Below are 12,143 nucleotides of genomic sequence, written 5' to 3'. Positions count from 1 at the left end.
TGCGAAAGTGTCTGAGCACTTTTACCCAACGACTTTCTGTCAAACCATTTTGATTGTTCCATTCACGTACTTTTTGCAACGTGATGAAGTTAGAAATTAATGAAAATCCCTCAAATACTTCTGTATCTTTATTACAATTAATCCCTTTTCAACCACTACATCCAATACTTTTTAAACATCTTCCCATGCGTGCACTTTTTTTAAACCCGCCCACTGTTCCCAATATTCACGGCTTGTTTTATAAAATTTTGTAACTGTACTTTTCACAAACTCTTCGTCAATACCTGTGCTACCGTTTTTAAATTTCACCATTGTTTTTGAGCCAAATTATCTTTCAGTTGCAGTTTCTAATGCTTCAATTTTCAATGCCGCTTGATGAAAACTTGCCAATTGAGGGTGTAAGAAAAGACGCCACAATTCTGATGGTGTGTCTGTTACAGTTTGGGGACATTTTTGAAGGCTCAAAACGTAGTTCTTTAATGTTTGGTATACTTTTAAAACTGTTTCCAGGGTAGCTATAAGTGCAAGCCACCTAGCTTTGCTATAGCCCAGCATTTTTTATGTTCTGTTTCTTTTTCCGCGGAAAACTCCTTTAGAACTTCAACTCGAACTGTGTTTATATGAAAAAATATGTCTTTACAAATATGCATTCATATTTTACAGGTAGGCCATCAGTAGCAGGATTTATTGCGTTATGAATTATATGGACTCCACATTCAATACCCATTATTATGGCATTATTAGTTCCTCGCCTAGCTGTGCCTCCAAAACTGACGTTGGCATTTTACCCAAAAAAAAACCATAATTTTGCGGTCAAGCTATTCTCGGCAAACACTTGGACTAAATAATTAAAAATGATATCAGAAGTTTCCTTTGATTGGTCTTGGAGGTCTAAAATTTTTATTAGCACACCTTCGTAAGGTTGAAAAAAGCGAACCAGTACAGGATATAATTTCTTGTTACTGTGGTTTGAAGTGTCGGTTGAAATTGTAATACAGGTGGATTTACCAAGATCCTCTTTTAGTTGACCACTGTGCGCACAAAAACCTTTACTATTATTGCTACTGTTTTCGAACGTGCGAATGTAAATTTCTGATCGAAACAGGACTTGAACGCACGATCATTAGAGCGAAAACTGTGGTTTTCTTGTATAGTGTGATAGGTCCAGATTGGATTCTGCCAAGTCAATATCCAAATCATTTGAAGTTGGCGCGTCCGATTTCTTGAAAAATGTTAACATTGAAGAACTTGAAGTGGCATCACAATAGGCATTTTTGTGTTTGTCAGACTTTAAATGCTGTTCAATACTACCGGCACCACAGTGAGAAACACTAAATTCTGTGCGAACTTATCGCATCTGACTCCTGAGGGAGTATTTATTTGCTTAATAAATGGATATTTTGCTTGTAAATTACCACTGAATATGCAGTTAAGTTTTGGTATAGTGAAACAAGTCGGAATACCGGAAGCTGGGCACTTCGGGTATAAAGGTTTTGTGTTCATCTTATGTGAGGAACTTCTAAGAACATTTTCCATCTGTATATAGCTACAAATCCAACACCTTCCTTCATATTTTTTCAAACTACAAGATATTCGTACATATTACAGGCATAGATATTATTCTCACCTTAAACAAACAAACTGCCTAATACCGAATGCTGTACATATCCATGCATATATAAATTGATCGTACTTATATTTCCGATTTACTTCATGTACAAAAGTATGCATATGTACGTATATAGTACGTATATTGAATACCGCTGATTTAATGTACTAACATATCTATTAACTATCCACAATCTTCATCAGCACCTACATAAATACATATGTCTGGCTGGAGTAATTAATATTGATATACAAATGACCCAAAAACTTAAAATGTTTCGTTGTGACCCTCCATTCATGTGAGCTCACTTTGTTTTGGTATTGACGAATTGGTATGGGATGATGACGTCATACACGTTGCAGAATGCACGAAATTCACAACAAATGGTAAAGTTTCACCCCATATAACTTTGTTAATAATAGTTGGATTTTCTTCAAACTTATGCAAATTATGCCATATGCTTTATACAAATGCAAAATTTTGTAGTTTTAGCATGAACTTAAGGGTGGTTTCCAGCTAAATATCTAAAAAATGATAATATACTATTATTAACTTTATTCATACAGATATCGGAATGGGATGTATTTTGAGGACTAGATTTTGTTTAGATACATCACTGTGATTTTTTTCAGATTTTTTGTTCGGATAGGTTCTGAGAACGAGACCTGTTACACTTTTTGTAGGTCATATTTTGAGCTTTCACTCCCCTACGTTTCACCCGATATCATAAGTAGTGCCAATTTCGAAAAGTACTAATTGAGCCCTTTCATTTTATACCCCACATGAGTACATTCTGTGGAAAAAAAATTGCACCCTCCATTCACATTTATGGGGAGCCTCCTTCAAATTAAGACAAAATGCCGCCACTTAGTATATGTAAAAGGAACATCAGAACACACGCTCTCCCAAATTTTCGTGACAATCAATCCAGCTGTTTCCGAGTAAATCGGGTATGACAGACGGACAGGCAGACATCGAATCGATTCTAATAAGGTTTTGTTTCACACAAAACCTTAAAAAGACTCCAAAACAAAAAATGTACACGTAACAACGATTAAACAAATCAGGACAGTGGAGGCTGGTGCTTCGGGCATAAAGGTTTTCATTTTATGTGTTCATCTTATGTGTGTCTTTTTACTGCATTGTTTTCCTTTCACGTTTCCATCTAGATATGGAATATCGTATATCAAGTATTGGCCGAACTTCCTCTTTCATCTTCGAGATTTTGGTGGTTATAGGTTCACCCGTTCTTTCCTACTATTCAATTCCTTTCCAACTTTACAGAAGCAGTCTGAAATATATTGACGGGAGTCCAGAAAATTTACCTGCTTATGGATTGAGGGTTTATCATAATCTTGTCGATAGAATTGACCAATGCGAAATCTACTCCATGGAAGATCATACGCAATGTCCATTTACGAGAGCGTATGTATATTCCATAAAGCCCGATCATTTGGTCTAGAAGATCAACACCACAAATTTCTGGACGTTTGATAGTGACATACAGGGGCGCAGCATAACTTCCTTTTTTAAAATGCGCGCCACTCAGTTAGTTGATGTCATAGCGGAGCGCTAGTGGTCTCGTTCAAGAGGGGATACTGTAAAATTTTGTTCCGACACGGTTCAGTTGCTATCATGCGTTGGAATAGTGAGGAGCGTGCCTTTGCCGTTGAGGTTTACTTTTCAAGCGGATGTTCGGTTATTGCAACACAGCGTGCATTTCGGAATCGCTTTAATTTAGCCCCGTTGGCTCCCGTCCCAGACCGCAAATCAATTGTTACATGGGTCACTACATTCAGACAAACTGCAAGTCCGACAAAAGGAAGAACTGGAGTCCCTGGGCCCGTTAGATCACCTGAGAACACTGAAGCAGTGAGAGCGTCAATGTTGCGATCGCCACGGCGTTCTGCGCGCAAACATGCATCTGCCCTTGGACTATCCGATCGTTCTGTGAGAAGAATTCTTCGTGATGATCTTCATTTTCATCCCTATAAGATGGCGATAGTGCAGGAACTTTCAGAACGTGGCTTCAATTCTCGGATGAACGCGTGTGAGCTTCTTCTTGATGTCCTTCCCGAGGGTGCTATTGTTTTTTTAGCGATGAAGCCCATTTTCATTTGTGTGGGTCGGTTAACAAACAAAACATGCGCTACTGGGCTGACACCAACCCTCGAGAATTGCATCAAAAGTCTTTGCATTCACCCAAAGTCACAGTGTGGTGTGCAATTTCCTCAGCTGGAATTATTGGTCCCTGGTTTTTTGAGGAAAATGCGGTTACGGTGACAGTGAATTCGGACCGGTATGTAAACATGCTACAGAATTTTTTTTTCCCACGGCTAGAAAATTTGGATTTGGGGGACATTTGGTTCCAACAAGACGGTGCAACAGCACACACTTCAAGAGCATCGATGGCTGTTTTGAGGGAACACTTTCCAGAGCGCCTTATCTCAATTAGAGGCGATTTGGAATGGCCGGCACGCTCTCCCGATCTGTCCCCTTGTGATTTTTTTCTATGGGGTTTTTTGAAATCCCGTGTTTATGTGAACCGTCCAAGAACCCTACATGATTTGAAGACCAACATCCAAGAAGAAATTGCCAACATAACACCTGCTATGCTAACAAGAGTCATGACAAACGCCATAAATCGGTTTACGCAATGTATGGAGAATGGGGGACGTCACCTAACAGATTTGAGCTTTGAACTTTAGACATGTACCTACATTATAAAAATCAAAAATAAATATTTTCCGATGCATACAATAGTTTTTATTGAGTTTTGGAAAAGGGAAGTTATGTTGCCGCACCCTGTATTTTAATTGTTTTTTGTCCCACCTGGAAACTTCGTCTTCACCACCAAGAAACATTGATGCCAAAAGCTGACCTGGGTGATGTCACCAATTTCACTAACCATCTCATCATTTGCTCCTCGATTCATTTTTTCATGTCTTTGTCGCCTAATTGCTCCGCCAGCAAATATTTTCTGTTTTAGTATTTCCAATAACTGAAATGATGGAAATAATTGTTTTCCTACAATTGATGTCCTTCATCTGTTATCCTTTTCGTGAGATGTAGGACAACAGACGCACCAAGTCCAAATTTCTTCATGTTTTTTGTGTTCAATTCTGTAGCTGATCCCTTGTAAATTTTAAAATCGTTTACAAGTCTAGGCTTCCCACATAAAATAAATATTTTAACACTGCATGGTGTTGGTTTACCCTTCACAGTTTGATTGCCAAGTCTCCTCGAAACGAAACAATCTGACCGTCAATGCAATGATTTCGTTCTGTTTGCAATTCGAAGCAGCGCTTTATAATGACATCGTAAAGTGGGCGGACTTTGTACAATTTTGAATTGCCAAGATAATCCACGGGTATTTGAGGATTATTTACACAATGCAAGTTCGAGTGGATTTTAGGTCAATTTTTAATGCTTTCTTTGAATAGAGACATTCCTTGTGGGCTTTAGAATGCCAACAGTTAGATGCAAAGCAAATAATGCTTTGATTCCTGATACACGGGTCGTTTTGAAGCCCCAGTATCTTAGTGACGCGCATATAAATTTGTGTTGCTGACCATGTCTTCGAATCGAGTTCCGCCAATATATCCAAAAAATAATAATAATAATAAATAAATGGACTGAGTAATTTCAAATGTTCGGTTTCGTCTGCGCATTGAATACCACCCCAAACTGTGATGATTTCTTTAACGGATCCATTCTCAGAAACTACCCAACCGACAAATCTGAAAAAATTCATGAAATTGCCTCTATATAGTGTCCAGGCCTCAAAATACTCTCCATATTGATATCTGTTGAAATTAAGTTAATAATAGTATATTACCATTTTTTTGGGGAAATAGAGTAAAAACCGCTCTTAAGTTTATCCCAGAGTTATAGTTGGAGTGGTTACAGAATATAATATGAAGCATATAATCCCCAAGTTCTACAAAAATCATACTATTACTAAAAAAGTTACAGTAGCTCAAAGTTGACTTTACCTTGAAAATTTACTGCAACTAAATAACAAAATCACAATAAAGTGAATAGTCTGACATGCTCAATGCATATACATAACGAGCTGCGTACAAATGGGATAGTTCTGCACTCAAATATACTCACAGAAGAAGCAAACAAAACCTTTCATACCTGAAGCGCCGAGCTTCCGGTTTCCAGACTTGTTTGTTCTTATAAATGTGCTTACATTACGTTTTATCCTAAGGCTGACCTTAGACGATCAGTATTTCACCAGTCTGGCGTCAGTCTGAATGTCAAAATTATGGTAAACTGATTGTCTGCCGTATTTTTATGGCAATGACTGATAGACTGATGAAAATTTCAATTTTTTAATAAAATCTGTCAGATTGTGGTGGTGGTATTTTGACGCTCAGTCTATCATGATTGACTTATGGCAGACTGATGAAATACCCATAGGGTAAAATCAGCCTAACATAATTTCTATGTATGCTCACAGCTACAGCATAAGCAAAACTGTACTATGGCTTTTGGTGCAAAAGAAAAGGGATTATGATTCATCTTTAGTAAGTTAGCATGCGTATCATTATTATGCTTCTGAGACATGCCTTCTTCCTTAGAGAGAAAGTCTCCTCATTTTTTTTAGAGAATATTTTTGATTTTAATTTTAAGATTTTTATTTTTCATGTAAAAATAGACAAAGATCGTTACTCTTATAATTGTAATAATGATTGCTACACTAATTCCTGTGGTTGTAATCATGCCTTTTACATATTTGATTTCTTTTATTTCACCCTAATGTTGAATGGTGAGATTACGTAATGCAGGTATAGTTATTTCCTTTTTCTGATTAGTAACATGCATTCCTGGTATTAGTATTTTGTTCTAAAAAACTGGTTTACTATTTTGGAATGAACAATAATCGATTGTTATTGAACAATTGTCAAAGTTTACTACAAAATTTGGAATGTATTTAGTTTTTCGTCACAAGTACTTTGTAAACTAAATGCTTTATTTATTATAACTAGTGTTCCTTGTTCTATTTTCAGTATTTGTTCCTTCAAATTGTTTCGAGTTTTACAAATACCATTCACATAAAATTTATTATTTATTATAATTTGTTGGTTGATTCTCTCTAGAGGTTCGTGATTGTTTTCATCTATTGTTCTTAAACGTCTGTCGATCGTTATCATCTATCACTAAAAAATTCATTTGTATATAGTACCCACGAGGTTCATCGGTCCCTTTTTTCACCCGATTAGGCTATCAAATTCTTCTCCATCGGTTATATACTTTCTTGTTGTAATTGTTTCTTATTGTTTTATTTTATTTATTTTTATTTATTTATTTAATTCACGTATTTGTTCTTTAATTATTTTTTGTTTCTCCTCGTCTAGGCTAATTTGGTTAAGTTGCTCTAAGTCTTGTATCGCTATACATATGGATGTTAGATTGTCTGATAAAATATAATTTTATTTTTTTCCACAATTTCGACTAAATTTAATTTCAGCGTATCCCTATTTAAGTATGCACTATCTTTTCGTTAATCGGAGTTGCTTGGGTTGTTGTTAAGATGAAGAATATCATTAGTACTATAATTTTCGCTAGTTTTTGGCATGTGTTGAATTTCTGAACAGAAGTGTTTTTTAAGGCGTTGGAAATCTTCAAAAGACACTGGTCTGGACATACCAGTGCTTGGGATTTTTATCCACTAAAACCATGGGTCCGTCCTCCAGGACCCAATCGCAATTTGGACAATCAGGTGGGGTCTCCAATTTAAACCTATACAGGTATTGACGGTATCCTCCAAGGCCGGTGAGAAACTGAGTAGGATTATAATTGATTAATTGATTTTCCTCATGTTTTCTTTCCAGGCACTCTTCCGTGGTAGGGATCAACCTATGTGTCGAACGTCCCTTGTTTAAGTCGTCCCATCGCTGTTGCCACCCATTAAAGATTTCTCCCTTTCGACTTTTTTTCGCTTCCGATAAAGGAGAGATGGACTTGATGTTATATATGTTCTTTATTTCATCTGCCAAGGTATCGGTCGGCACCATTCCTGAGATGACGAACGCTGCATCTCTGCTGTCCAGAAGGCAGACATACCTCTAAGAGTGTTCTTCTGTAGGCAGCACTCAGTTTATGAATGCTTGATAAGATATACAGTGCTAATCCCCAACCTGGGACTGCATGCATTGTGATGGAATTCACCACCCTGGCCATACGCAGCATGCAAATATGCCACGGACCTTATACATACGGCATCATTCTCGCCAGATCCATACTGGCGGTGGATGATTTTCGCAAATATATTTCACGGGCCAATTAAAACTGAGCTTGAATCTATTATCACTCCAAAGTATTTGATTTGATTCACACTTCTAATGTGGGAGAAATTTCTCTTCCGGCGCCTGATGGGGACCGCGTTCGTCTTTTCCTTCGCGAGTGCTAGTCCAACGTTATCGCGCCAAGCCTTAACAGAACTGACTGCTTCTCATGAGTAAAACACAGCATTTTCCAGATTCTTTGCAACCATAACCAGTGCAATGTCGTCGGCATAGCCCACCACTGTGGCTTTCTCCGGAACAGAAGAGATCAAGAACATCATTGTACATTATGTTCCACAGCAGTGGGCTTAGTACAGAACCCTGTGGGACATCGGCGGAGGCAACGTACTCCTGAAGTCCATCATCAGTGTTATATCAGAACGTCCGTTTTGGAAAGTAGCTGTTCACAATGGCAGCGAGATAGGCGGAACCACCAATAATTGCTAGGATGGCTTACCTGAAGGTTTGCCAGCCTCAGGCAACAGAATCAACTTCTGTCGCTTTCATGATGTAGGGGGTATCCCCTCGGATTTGCGAGTTTTTAATAACTTGGTGAATATTTCCGGTTTAGATTTCATGGCGAGTTTAAAGTCTCCATTCGGAAGTTTTATACAGGCCTGGAGCTTTGTTATCATTTATTCTGATGCAGATCTCCAACAATTCATCTGTAGTTACTGCCGGGTGCTCAGAGGTGGCGTTGAGGAAGACGGGGCGACAACCCTGTCGGCCAAACCAAAACCAAGTGGCCGAAGAGAACCTCCATAGTGGTGGCACCGGGAGACGCTGTACTCACTTTGGCTTGCCGGCCATGATGCAGTAGGCGAATGCTCCATGCCTAATTAGGGCGATCAGATCCGAGTCTGTACGGGGATTCATCTGAAGTGGCAATTTGATCACAAAACCTTACCAGGGTATACTGATACCATGGGAACCGGGATAGCCTCTGGACTCTCATACTTCGGGTGAACTCCCGTTGTATGTGAGTACAGCTCGGTTATTTGCGGTTGACTCCCTAGTGGGAGTTTCATGGGCGTTGTGGTTATGCTCAAGCGAGAAGAGACCTTCGGGCCTCGGCGTGGTGTTGCGTTTCAACACGGGTGCCGTACTCCTTAGTTCGGTAGAGATTTACGTATGTCTTGCAATCCACCAGTATGAATGTTAAGCCATGCACTTGGTATAGACTGGTACCGTTGTTGCTTGTCTCAGCGGGGCTTTCATTGTGGTCACAAAATCAATCCGTGTCCTAAGAAGACCGTGGGATTAAGTCTTCCAGACAGGTGCTCACGTAAAACCCTCAAGGACTTAACTGTATCAGAGTGAAATTATGCGGTGTTTCCAACGATTAATTAATTGAAATAATAAAACTTGTTGTTTCTTTTTCGTTGGTGTTGGTTTGTATTCTTGCAAATACCGATATTTCGGGAACCACTTGTTCCCTTCATCAGTGCAAACAAGTTTGCTCAGGCAAACTTGTTTGCACTGATGAAGGGAACAAGGGAACAAGTTTGCTCAGGCAAACTTGTTTGCACTGATGAAGGGAACAAGTGGTTCCCGAAATATCGGTATTTGCAAGAATACAAACCAACACCAACGAAAAAGAAACAACAAGTTTTATTATTTCACTTAACTGTAGTTACTGCCGGAATTGTCGTCACATCCAGAGTTCTCTGAATGATGTCAGCTGAGAGAAAAACCCTTTGATGATTTTCAACAAGAGAGTGGGACATATGCTCTGCGGATATGGACGGCCATTGAATCGCCTCATCACAGCAGCGCATGGGGTTTACATCCGCCTCCGAGCACAACAATTTTGACTTTCTAGTACGAGAAATATTAAATTTAATACCTTTTGAAGTTCATCAGTACCTCAGTATTATTTATTAATAATTCAATGTTTTCTAGTCAAATAGGTACTTTTCTACAGAAACCGAAACGAAGTTCTATTTGGCAATATCATGTTTTGTAAATGACAAAATGATCGTGAAGTTGAACTGGTATCGCTACTTCGCAAAATAGGTGAAAATTTCCGTGAAATTGCCAAAAAAAGTAGGGGTTTCGGCGAATGTAGTCTACTAAGTTGGACATAAATTGGAACGACCCACTGCGGGAGCTGGGAACTCCAAAAAGATGCGACGTCATTCGCAATAGACATAAAAGTCCGTTCGAAAACATGCATAATTAAGTTGTTACAAAACCCCACCTTAAGTATACAGCACCATACCTTTCCAGTCCAATGAATCGTTGTTTTTCAGCCGTAATTGAGTAAGTGCATTGATCCCACACTTCCAGGAAGGTTTTCTCATCCAGTGCTTTTGCGGACCAGCCTGATGTCCCTCTCGGTTTTGAGTATGTTATTTGTCAATATTATTTGTCTATCAGTCGAGTCTGTAACCCATTCACCACGGTGATGGTTTCTGTATGATTCACTTACGACAGCAACCTGTAGTTTGTAGTCCTGTGTGGTCTGTGTGGTCTGCTCAAGTAAATCCTAATCGACCATGCAATGATTTAGGTTTATTATTTGAATAAAATATTCTGGTTATCCCGTCCCTCCTTTTCTTTGCACAACAGGCATTTGGGGTTACTATTGCAATCCTTCGCAATGTGGCCTTTCTCCCCACACCTTCTGCATCGGTCGAAACGATCCATTACCCAAGCTGGATTTTTTCAACTCAAACATGAGATCGCCTTTCTGGGCTGTTCCGATTTTGCTAGCATTTTCGCCAAAATCTTTCAGCTAGAAACATATTGCTTCTGCCTGAGATAACAATCGACTTTGGGTGGCTTCGCACCTTTGTTATCTTTTTCGTCATTATGCTTAGGTCCATTTACCATTTTCGTTTCCTTTTAGTGTAGCTTCGATTGTCGACAGTTGCACTTGGAACGCAGACTTTCTCTTTTCCATACTTTTAGTTCTGTTTTTCGGAAACTGCTAGTGTGCTCTTTTTCTCTTAGACATCTGCTGATTTCCTAGAAGATCACCACCCTGCATTCTTTTATTTGGGGACAGGTTGATGGCATTGGGTGTCACTTGGATCGCCTGTGACACCGTTTGGGCTGCCGAATTCAGCTTTTGCTTATGTGCTCTTTCCTCGTCTTGTGACCTTTTCAACGAAACGAAGACGAATGAACACATATTTGCAATCAATAGGTATACCCCTATTCGCCATTTGGGGTTGCGCCTGGCGAGAGACCTGGTAACTGCTCCGTCTGTCTATCTGTCTGTCACATGCATTTTTCTCGGTTATAGCTATTGACCCCACATTTGGTGGAAAGATGGAAACTGTGAACCCTCACGTATACAGTGAATTCATTCGACTTTGGATTTAAGGGGGCTCTCCATGCGTGGACATCTTTTCTTCACCAAAGATAGTCATGTGGGGATAAAATGAAAGGTCTCGATTAGCCCTTTCCAAAATCTCTTCTTAACCTTAGTTTTGACGTTTTCCGGAAAGATGGGGAGTGCAGGGGGTCGAAAGTGATCATTTTCTTTAACGAACCCATGCTAAGAAACTATCCAATCTAAAAAGCTGAAAAAAATCAGGAGGGTCTAGGCTCAAAAATACCCTCTATTTCGATGCCTGTTCAAATAAAGTTAATAACAGTATATTAAGTTCGTCCTACACTCACGAATACAATATATGTTATAACATAGAGCACAACCCTGTCAAATTTGATAGTCAGTGCACTATTATTAGCAAAGTTATAATAGGTGAAACTTGTCGCTTCTATGCAAATTCAAGACTTTGAATGTCAGTATCACGCGAAACTGGATATTCTCACATTATATATGTATACATTCTGTACTAACTCCCCCTCGGACACCACCTTAACGTGGTGGGGGAGCTTGTGGTAGCTTAGTATTTATTAGTATTAAGGGTGTCCAAAAACACATGAAGATGGAAACAAAGGATTGTAATTCTTCAAGTGGTAAGAAGTCACATACTTCGAATCCATCCGCGACTTTGAGAAACAAGATCGTGGCCGAGGCGTGGAGAAATCTGTGGAAGACAGGCTTTCCACTTCAGTGGAAAATCTATACTCGGTGTCTGCGGCGCGGTCAGCCAGAAAGGATAGTACAGCAACTCCCTTAATGAGAAGAACTGGAAACCTGACTACGGTTGGCCTGTCGGTGACACTGTTGCCTAACTCTTCTAAAATACGGGGAAGCAAACTTTAGCTGCAAAGGAGAAGGGATTACAGGCTTGCTTTCTAGACCCTCCTCCTCCGCCTGTACC

The sequence above is a fragment of the Hermetia illucens genome, chromosome 1 (assembly GCF_905115235.1).
Source record: "Hermetia illucens chromosome 1, iHerIll2.2.curated.20191125, whole genome shotgun sequence".
Lineage (NCBI taxonomy): Eukaryota > Metazoa > Arthropoda > Insecta > Diptera > Stratiomyidae > Hermetia > Hermetia illucens.
Note: the sequence above shows the minus strand (reverse complement) of the source record.